This window comes from Oncorhynchus kisutch, unplaced genomic scaffold (assembly GCF_002021735.2).
Source record: "Oncorhynchus kisutch isolate 150728-3 unplaced genomic scaffold, Okis_V2 Okis01b-Okis20b_hom, whole genome shotgun sequence".
In the NCBI taxonomy this organism is placed as follows: domain Eukaryota; kingdom Metazoa; phylum Chordata; class Actinopteri; order Salmoniformes; family Salmonidae; genus Oncorhynchus; species Oncorhynchus kisutch.
In genome coordinates, this window is record NW_022261978.1 from 2,819,388 (window position 1) to 2,837,781 (window position 18,394).

An 18,394-nucleotide genomic window follows, 5' to 3' on the forward strand; every position below is an offset into this window, starting at 1 on the left:
GTCATATACATGCACACACACACATTTAGAGTCTCTCCCTCTATCAATAAATCTCCCTCTCGTTCTCTATCACATATTCAAAGTAAAAAAGGTTCTATCTAGAACCTCAAAAGGTTTCTCCCTGGCACCAACCAGGGTTCTTCAAAGGGTTCTCCTATGGGGACAGCCGAAGAACCCTTTAAGGTTCTAGATAGCACCTTTTTTTTATTTTCAATTTGAGAGGGAGAAAGAAAGAGAGATTTATTGATAGAGGGAGATATTCTGAATGTGCGTGTGCATGTACAGTATGAGAGAGGGAGGCAGGGGGAGAAGAGATCGATTTGTTGACAGGACAGATTGTGAGTATGTGAAAGAGAGAGTAAATGACCTAGAAGATAAGAGAGAAAGAGTGAGTGGATAAAGCTGTGGAGACTTTATGTTCTATGACTATGTGACATCACTCGTGGCTTCCCCCGCTGTGCTGTGTGTGTGTGTGTGTGTGAGTACACTGAGGTAATTGTCCGACGAGCGCCTACGTAGGAGGAAGGGAGGGGGTAGACTGGAGAGGGAGAGAAAAGGGACAGGAGAGCAGGAAGGACATCACAGGATGATAGAGGGAGGAAAGGAGGGACGATGTCAATTAAACGTGAGGATAGAGGAAGGAGGAAGAGAGGGAGGGTGTTGGGTGGGTGGGTGGGGGTTGTGGAGTTACACATCAAAAGTTGGTTGGGGATGCCTCACTGAATGGGTGTGTGTGTGTGCTGCACAATGTGAGGAAGTACCATACTCTATAGGTGTGTTTGTGTGTGGTTTGGACTTCCCCTAAACCAAACCATTCCTGTCTTGAGGATAAGAAGGAACCAAGGAAGAAGGGAAGGAAACAGAGGATATAGGTTGAAATCGTTCAGTGTGTGTTCTATACGCAGATTAAAGAAGGATACAGAGGATAGATTGAATGCATTTTCTCTGTGTGTGTTTGTGTGTGTGTTATACACAGACGCATTAAGGAGTCAGAGGGTCAGTAGAATGCATTCTCTCTGTGGTTTTATTCAGGTTCCTTAGGAAGAGTTCAGTTCGGAGTAACAAAATGCACTGGTAGAAATAGCAGAGAGATAGAGAGCAAGAAAAAAAGAGATTTCATAGCCGGAATAAACAGGTAACATCATAACCAGAATCATCAGGCAGCTCTCAAGACTCTCAATCAAGGGATTTGTCTTTTTCTTTAATTAAGCAAACATTTATTCCTTCATTCCATGTTGATCTTTTCTTCATTTTTGTTGTTGTAATGTAATGCTTCAACATTTAGTTTAAAGTGTTAAATGGTCTACCTCCCCGCCGTCGCAGTTCCCCTCTTTAGTGAATAACTGGCAAGTAACAAACAAAAACATTCTTTCATTACATCACCAAAGTTCTTCTTTTTAAAGATTTTATATCTATTTTTTTTTTGTCCAAGTTTTTTCTCTCCAGTTTTTTGTTTTAAAAAATAGAAGACAAAGGAACACATTGCTCTTAAAAACATCTATCTATATATATTTATACATATATATATATAATATACTTTTTTTCTCTTAATATATATATTTTTATTTTATTCCTGAAGTTGACTTATTTAACCCCACGTAGTGGCATGCACATTGCACATGCAAATCTGTTATTTAAATACTTCTCTTTTTTATCTTAAATTGCCATGTAGTTATGTAGTGTATTTTCTCTTCTTGCTTCCTAAAATGACTCCAGTCCTGTATGGTTTCTACTGTGGCACTGGACTGATATGGTATGGTTTCTACTGTGGCACTGGACTGATATGGTTTCTACTGTGGCACTGGACTGATATGGTATGGTTTCTACTGTGGCACTGGACTGATATGGTATGGTTTCTACTGTGGCACTGGACTGATATGGTATGGTTTCTACTGTGGCACTGGACTGATATGGTATGGTTTCTACTGTGGCACTGGACTGATATGGTATGGTTTCTACTGTGGCACTGGACTGATATGGTATGGTTTCTACTGTGGCACTGGACTGATATGGTTTCTACTGTGGCACTGGACTGATATGGTATGGTTTCTACTGTGGCACTGGACTGATATGGTATGGTTTCTACTGTGGCACTGGACTGATATGGTATGGTTTCTACTGTGGCACTGGACTGATATGGTATGGTTTCTACTGTGGCACTGGACTGATATGGTATGGTTTCTACTGTGGCACTGGACTGATATGGTATGGTTTCTACTGTGGCACTGGACTGATATGGTTTCTACTGTGGCACTGGACTGATATGGTATGGTTCTCTACTGTGGCACTGGACTGATATGGTATGGTTCTCTACTGTGGCACTGGACTGATATGGTATGGTTTCTACTGTGGCACTGGACTGATATGGTATGGTTCTCTACTGTGGCACTGGACTGATATGGTATGGTTTCTACTGTGGCACTGGACTGATATGGTATGGTTTCTACTGTGGCACTGGACTGATATGGTATGGTTTCTACTGTGGCACTGGACTGATATGGTATGGTTTCTACTGTGGCACTGGACTGATATGGTATGGTTTCTACTGTGACACTGGACTGATATGGTATGGTTTCTACTGTGGCACTGGACTAATATGGTATGGTTTCTACTGTGGCACTGGACTGATATGGTATGGTTTCTACTGTGGCACTGGACTGATATGGTATGGTTCTCTACTGTGGCACTGGACTGATATGGTATGGTTTCTACTGTGGCACTGGACTGATATGGTATGGTTTCTACTGTGGCACTGGACTGATATGGTATGGTTTCTACTGTGGCACTGGACTGATATGGTATGGTTTCTACTGTGGCACTGGACTGATATGGTATGGTTTCTACTGTGGCACTGGACTGATATGGTATGGGTCTCTACTGTGGCACTGGACTGATATGGTATGGTTTCTACTGTGGCACTGGACTGATATGGTATGGTTCTCTACTGTGGCACTGGACTGATATGGTATGGTTTCTACTGTGGCACTGGACTGATATGGTATGGTTCTCTACTGTGGCACTGGACTGATATGGTATGGTTCTCTACTGTGGCACTGGACTGATATGGTTTGGTTTCTACTGTGGCACTGGACTGATATGGTATGGTTTCTACTGTGGCACTGGACTGATATGGTATGGGTTCTACTGTGGCACTGGACTGATATAGTATGGTTCTCTACTGTGGCACTGGACTGATATGGTATGGTTCTCTACTGTGGCACTGGACTGATATGGTATGGTTCTCTACTGTGGCACTGGACTGATATGGTATGGTTCTCTACTGTGGCACTGGACTGATATGGTATGGTTCTCTACTGTGGCACTGGACTGATATGGTATGGTTTCTACTGTGGCACTGGACTGATATGGTATGGTTTCTACTGTGGCACTGGACTGCTATGGTATGGTTTCTACTGTGGCACTGGACTGCTATGGTATGGTTCTCTACTGTGGCACTGGACTGATATGGTATGGTTCTCTACTGTGGCACTGGACTGATATGGTTTCTACTGTGGCACTGGACTGATATGGTATGGTTTCTACTGTGGCACTGGACTGATATGGTATGGTTTCTACTGTGGCACTGGACTGATATGGTTTCTACTGTGGCACTGGACTGATATGGTATGGTTTCTACTGTGGCACTGGACTGATATGGTTTCTACTGCAGATTCACCCCACCTCACTCCTATGCTTTACCATAAGGAGGCTAACACTGAAAATGGATCTTAAATCAGTGTCTATGGGACAAATTGATGGTATTGGGATATTATAAGGTGATGGTTGGGAGACTGTATGGAATGAAGAGTGAGGGGCCTTGAGGGTTTCCATGGTGACAGTAGAAGACGCTCCACACATCTCTAGGGAATCAATCACACCCACGGTTGTCAAGAATCTCGGTGTTGTCGCTGTGTGCGTTTTGGCACGTGCAGACACACACACACACACACACACACACACACACACACACACACACACACACACACTGAAGCCTCCAAACATGCACATGCGCACATACACACACGATACTCACCCGTTCTCCTGCGAAAACAATGTAATGACAACATACACATAGGCCTTTGAATGGTACGTTATGTCAACCAATGTATACTCTGTTTAAAGAATGAGTGCACCACCTTGTGTTCATGTATGGTATTACATGGAAATGGACATCACTTGAGTGAGACTTCAAGCACAATTGAAGAGTGGGAGTGATGTTGTCGACACTATGTCGCTCTGGATTAGAACATCTGCTAAATGATTGAAATGTAAACGTTGAAAAATAAATGTAGGGAGATAAAAGAGAAAATAGATGGACATGGTCGGATTGTTTCAGAAAGTTTATGGAAGAGTTTACAGAGCAAATGTACAGAGAGAGAAAGAAAATGATGACAGACCCAACACAACGATCACCTATTCATTCACCCATGCCCTCCCTCCAGACCTTACTCGTCGATCACAGAGAGAGAAGGAATAGGATGGTAGGTGAGGCAATACTGGATGGAGAGAAGAGAACAGTTGGAGAGAAATCATTATGGAAACATTATGAAAGCGTTATTCAGTGCAGTGTGTGTTGTCTATCTACAAAGAAGATTTGGTTCCTACTGTACAGTGTAAGGCACTGAAGATAACTTACTGTAGATGAGGTGTGAACACACGCACTCACACACGCACGCACACACCCTCTCACTCACACACGCACACACGTAGCAAACACACACGAACACAACACACAGACACAGAAGAATGTCTCACTGTCATGCCAGTAAACCCAGCCCTGATGAGGTTGGTGACCCTCCACTCCAAAATGAGCTGGGGGATGCAGGTGGAGGTCAATGAGAAAATGGCAGCTGATGACATCATAATGAAGGCTGTATTGGCAAGCGGAAGAAGGCGAAGCTAGAAAATGAACCAAGAATGTTCCAGTGCCATTTGTGAAATAATGTGACTTGTGACACTACTTCTAACCGGGGTCTGTTCAGGAGGGTGCAAATGTTACAGAAAACTATCAGATAGAAATGCATCAAGTAGAACGGATATGCTTGTCAGGATATGCTGACAGAAAAGGGTGTCGTGTCAGCTCTATTCATTACATTTCTATCTGTTCTTTTCCGGAACGTTTCACCTCAGCAGAACGATTCACCTCAGCAGAACATACCAGAACGTTTCACCTCAGCGGAACGTACACCCTGCTGTGCCCCCCCCCCCCCCCCCACATAGACTCTCTCACCCTGACCCTTGACCCCAACACACACGCATGCACACACCTAGTGCTGTACAAGGGGAGACCACACCACTGTATGGTTTGAGATACATACAGATGACTTTTGGCAGCACTACTGTGCCTGCACATGAAACCCCTTTAGTTTGTTAGGAGAGCCCTTATTTCTGGATCAACACACACTAGCCTCACACACCAATCATTTACATCATTTCACAAACGCACAACATTTGATTGATTGAGTGAATGGGGTTGGATTGGCTTTCGGAGGTCGTCTGCTTTGTCAAAGAGGAGGAAAAAATGATAGAGAGAGTTGATCAAGAAGTCACATCAGAAATAGAAAGGAAAGACAAAAAATAAATGGATAGGAACGTAGGATGGATGGATGAACGATTGAGAGTAAACTAGAAACTTCCCTAAATCCTCCTTTTCACAAATCTTCTGGATTTTTTTTTTAATAAACAAAATAAACCCCTTAAAATGGTCATTCATTTTATAATGGTTGGAGCACACAATCTACACAACATGCAACAACGGCAGTGTTGTGTGTCGATGTCAGCCATTTTGGATCCGCAGTTACAATTCTGGACAAGCATGTTGGTGCTGCTGAGCCGAAATGGAGTAGTCAGTTTCCTGCCTGATCAGTGGACACCCACAGTGTCAAGTGCAAGTAGTTTTCAGCGGCAGATTCATGATGAATGGTAGGTGGTCTGTAATGGAGGTTAAGGGGAGAAGGGTAGACATTACAAATGCCCATGCCAGATAACAAACCATACAGTAACTCAAACCCTAGGCCTATATTTTGTCATATGATTTTATAAAGTGATATCATATTATATGATATAACTGACTAACTGCCTTAGCGTACCTATTATATAGTGTAGATTCTATCTATCTAGCTATCTATCTCTAGAGACACCTGAGAAGTAAACAAATCATTGCCTTTTCGCCCCTGCAATTACAGTATCTCACTACACTGTGTGAAACTGGGCGAAGGAGATCCCCAAAATGGCCGCCATATCAAAAGTAGTTTCCATTCCCCTCTCTTCCTGCGCTTTACTCACTGTTCCAACCAACTAAGCAAAGCCCAGTCCCTACTGCCTTGCTCCCAACCGCTACCTGCCCACAGACAGCGACTAGGATTCTTTAAGGCGTAGTGTGGTTGACGTTGATCAACCACAGGAGGGGACGAGGGGGATGGTGAGGGGCGAGCTGGGAAGGGTAGATGTGACTCTGAAAACAGAAGGCACTGAGGCACTGGGGTTTCTGGGTAGATAAACACCCCTCTGATGTAGGTCCCCCCCTCTCTCTCTGGACCTACCTATACGGAGGGCAGGGGTGGTATATGTGCCCCCGCTCCCCTTCCCAGTTCACTACACTACACTAGGCCTGGGATTGGACAGCTTGGGAGAATGATAGAGGGAGCAGGAGAGGACAAAACACTGCAGGAGGGTCAAAATTAAAGGAAAGATGTGCTATGAAGGACAAGGATATCGTGAGTGATTGTGCAAAAGCAAAACGATGTGGGCATACCCTCTATCTATATAGTTCTATCCATCTATATCAAAACGCTGTATATACACTATCTGACACTACACTATCTGACCCATAGAAATATAATCTGCCATCATTGACTTGAATTGGGAGGCCTGTTCTACACATTCTATTTCTATGCGCCCACGTACATATTGTCATTTATTTATAATGCTACAACCACTCTGCACTATAATGGTGAAGGAGAAATGAATGTTGGATAGATCTGCATAGAGTTTGTAGTGGGATATTGTGTGGAGCTACAGTGACAAAGTGCAATTTGAATCTGTATAGCTGATTTCAATGGAGAGTTTCTGAGCTCTAGCCACTTAGCTAGAGTGTTTGAAGTAAATAAAAGTATGTTTTTCTCTCTATAATATATAAACTTTTATATCTCTATATATCTATATTGTATCTATCATTTTACGAGTTATGATAGGGAATATCTGTTACAATCTACATAACTGTAATCATAGCAAAATAAATATGTTTTAATCCAAAACATCTGGAAACAATCATGTTAGGTAACCTGTCTAAAGAATGCTCTAGAGTTTCTAGAGTCTAGACAAGAGTTTCTAGAATGTCTTAGAGATTCTAAAATGTTTCTAGAATGTTATCCTCTGGCTTGGTAAAGCAAGCAGCTCAATGCTAAACATGTCATGGAAAATCAGAAAGACAGAGAGACTCGACAGCGAGTGGAGAGCTCTTGGGGATGTGAGGTGGAGCTCGTTCACAACATAGAGGTAGAAAGAGGGCTCTAGGTGGATATAACCCAGTATAAGTCCTCTTTCTAACTCTATGGTCCACAGCTAGCTGTAAATCAGATACTGTGTGGAGGTCTGATGGTTGGTTGACCGGTTCATTTGGCTATGACTGGGGCGCACTCAGCAGGACACAATGTTTTTGGAACGCTTGGATAGAAAAATGCTATTTAGAACAAACATGCATCTCTTACACGTAGAATGAAGAACCACGTCAGCTCTGTTAATGACATTTCCATCTGCCACGTTTGACAACATTTGGCTACTGAACGTGTCCCCGGTTCTCTGTCTACCACTGAGGGGGGACCTATCAGAGGTAAAGAGCTGCGTTACACAACGCCACACAGTTCCATCTGTGTTGCTCACAATCACAATCCGACATCTAACCCCTCCCTGAAAAGTTTATGCGTGTTGCATGTATCGGACCCAGTTAAAGGCGTTTTGGAACAGTTTGGGAACAGTTTGGAAACAGTTTGAACAGAACCCAAGGAAAATAAACGATGAAAACTAGATGACACAGCAGATTGAAACTCCAAAAAACATGACAACAGATCTACGGCAAACAACTATCATCATTCATCGTTTTGCATTGACATTGATATCAGTATTTATAGGACTATCATCATTATTAACAATACAAATCAATTATTTAAAGAAGTTGAAGTTCTCTCTCCTCATAGCTCTCTCAATTCTTACTTATTCCTCAAAACAATTTAGGAATATCTTAGTACAACAGGAGTATCTTAGTAAAATTTAGGAGTATCTCAGGAACTTAGGAGTACTTTCAAGATAAGAAAATGGTAGCTTTAAAACCCTAATGGGCAGAAATCAAACTTAAAAAAGGTTGTCCATCGGATCCTTAGGGTGATATAGAACAAATATTTACTCAATAAACAAATGCATGATGATAGACAGAGTCAGAGAGAGAGAGAGAGAGAGAGAGAGAGAGAGAGAGAGAGAGAGAGAGAGAGAGAGAGAGTCAGAAAAAGAGAACTTCTTCAATCAAAATCTAAAATGTAAGGGTTCTATAAACCCAATATGCCCCCATATCCCCAACAGTAGATTTTCTCTCTAGGTATTTTTTTCATGCATCATAACGGATTAACAGAGGCTTGAGCGAACGCAACAGAAGAACCAAGCTCCAATGTCCAAGAAGAAGAACTAGAAGAAGAAGAAGTAATCGATAGAAGAAATACTGAAGAAATGGTCTTTCCCCTCCCTTCCTTTCTGTCTTTCCGCTCCTCCTCACATCATTTTCCTTCCCTGTCCTTTCTTTTTCGGCAGGATGGAGGAGAGAGGAAGGGGGAGAGAAGATAGTGGGGGCAAACAAACTACGCCCCCTAAGGGTCCATAACTCTGCCCCCAGCCCCTCCCCTGTGGCCCCACCCACCGGAACAGGACGTGATGTCACACCAGGCCCCACCCACCGGACGTGAGGTCACACCAGGTCCGTCGTCAGCATTTCGTGAGTCTGTAACAGTAAACAGGAGATGATAAAACTCATCAAATATCAGCCAGCTCTGTCATTGGCTGGTTTTTGCAGTAGAGGCGGAGCTTCCTGGTTCTAGTCCGGTCCCTTTAAGGAAAGTTTAAGTTAAAGTGGTTGTTCTCCCTTTTTTTCTCCTCTTTTTTTTCAAAGTTTGTTTTTGTTTTCTGTTCTTTAGTCTTCAAGTTATATTTTTCTGGAGGCATAGCTTGGCGTGTATAAGGATAGGGGGTCCTGGCATGGGTTTTCCTTGTTGTTTTTTAAACATGTCCGTCTAGGTTAGACCAAGAGCAGTGTTAGCTAGCTAGCGTTTAGCTGTTAGCTCCTAACACTTATCAGGCTAGTAGAATAGAATGACAGAACAGCAAGAGCACCCAGGTTTAGCTTAACTTAACTAACCCACCTATCCCCTAAACAGTCTGGGAGAGGGGCTTTGATTTACCATTCATTGGCCACTTGTAACTTAATATACATGCTCCTCCCTTCCTTTCATTCTTTTGTTCTTTCTTCCCTCTCCACACCTCCGTCAGCACCTCTCCACCATCCCTCGGTCTACTCCCCCCTGGGCACGCTGAGAACTCTGGGTATGGTAGTTGAGACAGAGGAGAAGAGGAGAGGTGCGTAGTTCTGCCTTATAGCTGTCTCTCTTTGTCATGTCTGCTCTGAGTTTAGAGTCTCACACACCCACACAGTGTGCCTCCTCTCCTCTAACCATCCCTCCATCCCTTATCATTCCATCCAAGTCTGAGTCTCAGGGGTGGAGGTAGAGAGATGGAGAGACTTCTCCCAAATTCTCCTCTCCTCCTTTCCTTTCCTCACCCCCTTCTGCATCCCTTTACCCTTCATTTAAGTCTGCATAACGAAGAACAGAGGACGGGGGAGACGGAGAGACTCCTCTCCTCCCTCCTTTTCCTCTCTTCCTCTCCTCCCTCGTTCTTCTGTTCCTTCGCTGTGCTAGCACCAGTCGTCCTCGTCCGTCTCGCTGTAGGGTTCGTGCAGTCCCTTCCGGGGGCCTCTGGGGCCTCCATGGGGGACCCGGTGATGAGGGGGGGACCGGTGGGGTGGTCCCCCTGGATTGGGGTGTTGATGTGGGGGCCCTCGCCGGTGCGGGGAGGGCGAAGACGAGCGGTAACCATTTGGGACTCGTCGGGGGTGAGTGGGAGCAAGTGGAGGTGGTGGGCCCACGCCGCCCCCGTGCCGGGCAGTCCTGGGGGAGCGTGGGTGCGGGTTGCCGTGCGGGTGTGGGTTGCCGTGCGGGTGGGGGTTGCCGTGGGGATGTGGGTTGCTGAGGCTCTGCTCGTAGGCGGGCGGCTCATGCTGGCGCTCGTACTCGCAGTCACGCTCATAGAATGGGCCGCCCTCGCTCTCCAGACTATCCCCGGGAGGGGGACCGCTCCAGCGCCCGTGGCGGGGGGACCGGGGTGACCCATGGTGGGGCGGAGGTGAACGAGACCCCGACTGGTGCCGGGCCGATCTCGGAGACCCGTGCCTCGACCCTCCGTGCTCAAGCGGGGAAACGTGACGCGATGGCGGGCGGTGATAACCCCCTCCGTCGTGCTCTGGGGGGGAGAAGTGTCGGGGGGAGGGGGAGCGGAGTCGTCCAGGGGGACCTGCTCCGTAGGTGGGCTTGGGGTGTCGTATGGCTGGGGAGTAGGTGACGTGGGGACGTGGCACGGCGGGGGTCTGGGGCAGCTGGCGGCGCCCGCGGCGGGGGGTGGAGGTACCGGACGTGGAGGGGACGGGGCTGCCGCTCACCGAGCTACTGCCCTACAGCAAATATGGTGACAAGGCAAATCAAAAAGCACCACAAAATTAACCAACCACAGCCAACCACAGCCAACCACAGCCAACCACAGCCAACCACATAGGACCCACGACCACAACCACAGCCAATCACAGCCAACCACAGCCAACCACAGCCAACCACAGCCAACCACAAAGGAACCACGACCACAACCACACCGACCACAAAGGACCCACGACCACAACCACACCGACCAGAGAGAAAGAGAGAGAGAGGAGATACAGAGAGGAGATAGAGAGAGGAGATAGAGACAAACAGACACAGAGCAAGACGGACAGAGAGATAAAGAGAGAGGAAGAGGGGGGTAGATATAGATAGATAGATAGATAGATAGATAGATAGATAGATAGATAGATAGATAGATAGATAGATAGATAGATAGATAGATAGATAGATAGATAGATAGATAGATAGATAGATAGATAGATAGATAGATAGATAGATAGATAGATAGATAGATAGATAGATAGATAGATAGATAGATATAGGTAGATAGACAGACAGAGATAAAGAGAGAGGAGTAGGGGGATAGATATAGGTAGATAGATAGACAGAGATAAAGAGAGAGGATTAGGGGGGATAGATATAGGTAGATAGATAGACAGAGATAAAGAGAGAGGATTAGGGGGATAGATATAGGTAGATAGATAGACAGAGATAAAGAGAGAGGATTAGGGGGATAGATATAGGTAGATAGATAGACAGAGATAAAGAGAGAGGAGGAGGGGGATAGATATAGGTAGATAGATAGACAGAGATAAAGAGAGAGGAGTAGAGGGATAGATATAGATAGATAGACAGAGATAAAGAGAGAGGATTAGGGGGATAGATATAGGTAGATAGATAGACAGAGATAAAGAGAGAGGAGTAGAGGGATAGATATAGATAGATAGATAGACAGAGATAAAGAGAGAGGATTAGGGGGATAGATATAGGTAGATAGATAGACAGAGATAAAGAGAGAGGAGGAGGGGGGATAGATATAGGTAGATAGATAGACAGAGATAAAGAGAGAGGAGTAGGGGGATAGATATAGGTAGATAGATAGACAGAGATAAAGAGAGAGGAGTAGAGGGATAGATATAGATAGATAGATAGACAGAGATAAAGAGAGAGGATTAGGGGGATAGATATAGGTAGATAGATAGACAGAGATAAAGAGAGAGGAGGAGGGGGATAGATATAGATAGATAGATAGACAGAGATAAAGAGAGAGGATTAGGGGGATAGATATAGGTAGATAGATAGACAGAGATAAAGAGAGAGGAGGAGGGGGGATAGATATAGGTAGATAGATAGACAGAGATAAAGAGAGAGGAGTAGGGGGATAGATATAGGTAGATAGATAGACAGAGATAAAGAGAGAGGATTAGGGGGATAGATATAGGTAGATAGATAGACAGAGATAAAGAGAGAGGATTAGGGTGGATAGATATAGGTAGATAGATAGACAGAGATAAAGAGAGAGGATTAGGGTGATAGATATAGGTAGATAGATAGACAGAGATAAAGAGAGAGGATTAGGGGGGATAGATATAGGTAGATAGATAGACAGAGATAAAGAGAGAGGAGGAGGGGGATAGATATAGGTAGATAGATAGACAGAGATAAAGAGAGAGGAGTAGGGGGATAGATATAGGTAGATAGATATAAAGAGATAAAGAGAGAGGATTAGGGGATAGATATAGGTAGATAGATAGACAGAGATAAAGGAGAGAGAAAAGAAAAGTGGAAAGACAGCAACATTGAAAACCATAACAACCAAACCACCAATGAGGCAACAGAGCACACACACAGTGAAGCCACGAGAGCCACATCAAGAAAAATGGACAGAGAGAAACATTGACAAAGAAAGAAAGTAAAAGATAACAGAAAAAGAGAAATTGATATCTGTAAGTAGTGGTAGTTAACCAACAAGGCAGAACTCTAAATCAAAGATTAATGGTTAGATCACTCCAGCTGCTTCTCCATTGGTTAGTTTTCCATTTCCACCAATGGGATGAGAAGAAAGAACCATTATAATCCACCTGTTCTCCATGGTGCTTGACGAAGGCCTTCTTCCACTTCCCTGAGAAAGATATACTATAGAGAGGAATAACTGTGTGTGTGTGTGTGTGTGACTGTGTGTGTGTGAGGCCGTATACAGTATGTGCAGTCTATGTGTGTACTTCACATGCATTTGTGTGGGTATGTTTGTGTGTATATGCTTATGCTTCTCATCTCCCGTCCGTCGCTGTGTGGTGCCCACCTGTCTGTGGCCCCGTCCGTCGGGCCCCTCACTAGGAGAGCGGGACCAGTGTCTGTCCCCCCGGTCATGGGGGTGTCTGTGGGTGAACTCTGGCCCGTGTCTGTCTGGCCCGAAGCGCCCCTCTTTCTCCATGGAGCCACTGTGGTGGTGGTGATGATGGTGGTGCCTGCGGTCTTTGGCTCGACCGCGTTCGCGTTCACGCTCTTTGGGGGGGAGTTCTCCAGACTGGGTGGTAGTGCTCAGGTCTGTGCCCAACCCTGCAAGAGAAGGGGGGGACATATTTTTTATGCCATAAAGTTTCTTCTGAAAGTCTACTTCCTTGAATTTCTCAAACCTCCGATGGAACTTGAACTTTCTATCTCAAACCTCTGATGGAACTTGACCTTTCTATCTCAAACCGCTGATGGAACTTGACCTTTCTATCTCAAACAGCTGATGGAACTTGACCTTTCTATCTCAAACCGCTGATGGAACTTGACCTTTCTATCTCAAACCTCTGATGGAACTTGACCTTTCTATCTCAAACCTCTGATGGAACTTGACCTTTCTATCACAAACCTCTGATGGAACTTGACTTTTCTATCTCAAACCTCTGATGGAGCTTGACCTTACTATCTCAACCCTCTGATGGAACTTGACCTTTCTATCTCAAACCGCTGATGGAACTTGACCTTTCTATCTCAAACCGCTGATGGAACTTGACCTTTCTATCTCAAACCTCTGATGGAACTTGACCTTACTATCTCAAACCTCTGATGGAACTTGACCTTTCTATCTCAAACCGCTGATGGAACTTGACCTTTCTATCTCAAACCTCTGATGGAACTTGACCTTTCTATCTCAAACCTCTGATGGAACTTGACCTTTCTATCTCAAACCTCTGATGGAACTTGACCTTTCTATCTCAAACCGCTGATGGATCTTGACCTTTCTATCTCAAACCTCTGATGGAACTTGACCTTTCTATCTCAAACCTCTGATGGAACTTGACCTTTCTATCTCAAACCGCTGATGGATCTTGACCTTTCTATCTCAAACCTCTGATGGAACTTGACCTTTCTATCTCAAACCGCTGATGGAACCTGACCTTTCTATCTCAACCCGCTGATGGAACTTGACCTTTCTATCTTAAACCTCTGATGGAACTTGACCTTACTATCTCAAACCTCTGATGGAACTTGACCTTTCTATCTCAAACCTCTGATGTAACTTGACCTTTCTATCTCAAACCGCTGATGGAACTTGACCTTTCTATCTCAAACCTCTGATGGAACTTGACCTTACTATCTCAAACCTCTGATGGAACTTGACCTTTCTATCTTAAACCTCTGATGGAACTTGACCTTACTATCTCAAACCTCTGATGGAACTTGACCTTTCTATCTCAAACCTCTGATGGAACTTGACCTTTCTATCTCAAACCGCTGATGGATCTTGACCTTTCTATCTCAACCCTCTGATGGAACTTGACCTTTCTATCTCAAACCGCTGATGGAACTTGACCTTTCTATCTCAAACCGCTGATGGAACTTGACCTTTCTATCTCAAACCGCTGATGGAACTTGACCTTTCTATCTCAAACCTCTGATGGAACTTGACCTTTCTATCTCAAACCTCTGATGGAACTTGACCTTTCTATCACAAACCTCTGATGGAACTTGACTTTTCTATCTCCAACCTCTGATGGAGCTTGACCTTACTATCTCAACCCTCTGATGGAACTTGACCTTTCTATCTCAAACCGCTGATGGAACCTGACCTTTCTATCTCAACCCGCTGATGGAACTTGACCTTTCTATCTTAAACCTCTGATGGAACTTGACCTTACTATCTCAAACCTCTGATGGAACTTGACCTTTCTATCTCAAACCTCTGATGTAACTTGACCTTTCTATCTCAAACCGCTGATGGAACTTGACCTTTCTATCTCAAACCTCTGATGGAACTTGACCTTACTATCTCAAACCTCTGATGGAACTTGACCTTTCTATCTTAAACCTCTGATGGAACTTGACCTTACTATCTCAAACCTCTGATGGAACTTGACCTTTCTATCTCAAACCTCTGATGGAACTTGACCTTTCTATCTCAAACCGCTGATGGATCTTGACCTTTCTATCTCAACCCTCTGATGGAACTTGACCTTTCTATCTCAAACCGCTGATGGAACTTGACCTTTCTATCTCAAACCGCTGATGGAACTTGACCTTTCTATCTCAAACCGCTGATGGAACTTGACCTTTCTATCTCAAACCTCTGATGGAACTTGACCTTTCTATCTCAAACCTCTGATGGAACTTGACCTTTCTATCACAAACCTCTGATGGAACTTGACTTTTCTATCTCCAACCTCTGATGGAGCTTGACCTTACTATCTCAACCCTCTGATGGAACTTGACCTTTCTATCTCAAACCGCTGATGGAACTTGACCTTTCTATCTCAAACCGCTGATGGAACTTGACCTTTTTATCTCAAACCGCTGATGGAACTTGACCTTTCTATCTCAAACCTCTGATGGAACTTGACCTTTCTATCTTAAACCTCTGATGGAACTTGACCTTACTATCTCAAACCTCTGATGGAACTTGACCTTTCTATCTCAAACCTCTGATGTAACTTGACCTTTCTATCTCAAACCGCTGATGGAACTTGACCTTTCTATCTCAAACCTCTGATGGAACTTGACCTTACTATCTCAAACCTCTGATGGAACTTGACCTTTCTATCTTAAACCTCTGATGGAACTTGACCTTACTATCTCAAACCTCTGATGGAACTTGACCTTTCTATCTCAAACCTCTGATGGAACTTGACCTTTCTATCTCAAACCGCTGATGGATCTTGACCTTTCTATCTCAACCCTCTGATGGAACTTGACCTTTCTATCTCAAACCGCTGATGGAACTTGACCTTTCTATCTCAAACCGCTGATGGAACTTGACCTTTCTATCTCAAACCGCTGATGGAACTTGACCTTTCTATCTCAAACCTCTGATGGAACTTGACCTTTCTATCTCAAACCTCTGATGGAACTTGACCTTTCTATCACAAACCTCTGATGGAACTTGACTTTTCTATCTCCAACCTCTGATGGAGCTTGACCTTACTATCTCAACCCTCTGATGGAACTTGACCTTTCTATCTCAAACCGCTGATGGAACTTGACCTTTCTATCTCAAACCGCTGATGGAACTTGACCTTTTTATCTCAAACCGCTGATGGAACTTGAACCTTTCTATCTCAAACCTCTGATGGAACTTGACCTTTCTATCTCAAACCTCTGATGGAACTTGACCTTTCTATCTCAAACCTCTGATGGAACTTGACCTTTCTATCTCAAACCTCTGATGGAACTTGACCTTTCTATCTCAAACCTCTGATGGAACTTGACCTTACTATCTCAAACCGCTGATGGAACTTGACCTTTCTATCTCAAACCTCTGATGGAACTTGACCTTTCTATCTCAAACCTCTGATGGAACTTGACCTTTCTATCTCAAACCTCTGATGGAACTTGACCTTTCTATCTCAAACCTCTGATGGAACTTGACCTTTCTATCTCAAACCGCTGATGGAACTTGACCTTTCTATCTCAAACCGCTGATGGAACTTGACCTTTCTATCTCAAACCGCTGATGGAACTTGACCTTTCTATCTCAAACCGCTGATGGAACTTGACCTTTCTATCTCAAACCGCTGATGGCACTTGACCTTTCTATCTCAAACCGCTGATGGAACTTGACCTTTCTATCTCAAACCTCTGATGGAACTTGACCTTTCTATCTCAAACCGCTGATGGAACTTGACCTTTCTATCTCAAACCTCTGATGAAACTTGACCTTTCTATCTCAAACCTCTGATGGAACTTGACCTTTCTATCTCAAACCTCTGATGGAACTTGACCTTAATATCTCAAACCGCTGATGGAACTTGACCTTTCTATCTCAAACCTCTGATGGAACTTGACCTTTCTATCTCAAACCTCTGATGGAACTTGACCTTTCTATCTCAAACCTCTGATGGAACTTGACCTTTCTATCTCAAACCTCTGATGGAACTTGACCTTACTATCTCAAACCGCTGATGGAACTTGACCTTTCTCTCTCAACCTCTGATGGAACTTGACCTTTCTATCTCAAACCGCTGATGGAACTTGACCTTTCTATCTCAAACCGCTGATGGAACTTGACCTTTCTATCTCAACCGCTGATGGAACTTGACCTTTCTATCTCAAACCTCTGATGGAACTTGACCTTTCTATCTCAAACCGCTGATGGAACTTGACCTTTCTATCTCAAACCGCTGATGGAACTTGACCTTTCTATCTCAAACCGCTGATGGAACTTGACCTTTCTACTTTTTAACTTCCTTCCAAAAAGTTTGGTTTGAAACTTTCCCTTCTGGTAGCTTTTACTTAGTTGTTAACAATATTTGCAAAATTCCCAGGTTTTCCAGAGTGAGTGTGTGTATGTGTGTATGTGTGTGTTTGTGTGTGTGTGTGACATGCATGTGTCTCTCCTCTCTTCATCTCTCTCACCTGTGTCTGCGTCTGTGTATCTGGTAAGGGACCGTCTGAGAGGTGCGGTGGCTCCTGTCCCTCCTGTCCCTGCGTTGTCCCCCTCCTGCTCCCCCACCGTGCCTCCCCTCTCCTTCTACCCTCTCCAAGCTGTAGTCATCCAGCCTCACCCCTCTCTCTCCCTGCCAGAACGCCCGTGGACCAGAGAAGAGGTGGACCGACGCATGGGGCTGGTGTCTGTTATGGTCTGGAGAAAGGAGAGGGAGATGGAGGGAGAGGGGAGAGGGGGAGAGGGAGAGGAGAGGAGGAGAGAAAGCAAGATGTAGAACGGGAGAAGAGAGATGGAAATGAGAGAAGAGAGATGGAAGAGAGAGAAGAGAGAGATGGAGAGAGAGAAGAGAGGAAGAGAGAGTGGGAGAGAGAGAAGAGAGATGGAAAGAGAGAGAAGAGAGAGTGGGAGAGAGAGAAGAGAGAGAAGAGAGATGGAATAGAAAGGAGAGAAGAGAGATGGAAGAGAGAGAAGAGAGAGTGGGAGAAGAGAAAGAGAGAGAAGGAGAGATGGAAGAGAGAGAAGAGGAAGTGGTAGAGAGGAGAAGAGGAGAAGAGAGATGCAGATAGAGAAGATAGATGGAAGAGAGAAGAAGAAGAGTGGGATAAAGAGAAGAGAGAGAAGAGAGAATGGAAGAGAGAGAAGAGAGGAGTGGGAGAAGAGAGAAAGAGGAAGAGAGATGGAAAGGAGAAGAGAGATTGAGAGAGAGAAGAGAGAAGAGAGAGAGGGAGAGAGAGAAGAGAGAGTGGGAGAGAGAGAAGAGAGAGAAGAGAGA

The 18,394-nt window shown here is 44.5% G+C and overlaps 1 pseudogene across 1 annotated transcript in view; it reads right to left on the reverse strand.

The window, feature by feature from the left end:
* Nucleotides 1-1,006: 1,006 nt before the first annotated feature.
* The window catches only part of LOC116358905 (voltage-dependent P/Q-type calcium channel subunit alpha-1A-like), a 43,618-nt pseudogene continuing 26,230 nt past the window's right edge, over nucleotides 1,007-18,394 (reverse strand). Inside the window, exons 8-10 of the transcript XR_004206520.1 lie at nucleotides 17,592-17,817; nucleotides 13,054-13,310; nucleotides 1,007-10,768 (exon numbers count right to left, since the gene is read on the reverse strand). The product of XR_004206520.1 is annotated as a voltage-dependent P/Q-type calcium channel subunit alpha-1A-like (transcript). The remainder of the gene's footprint in view (nucleotides 10,769-13,053; nucleotides 13,311-17,591; nucleotides 17,818-18,394) is intronic.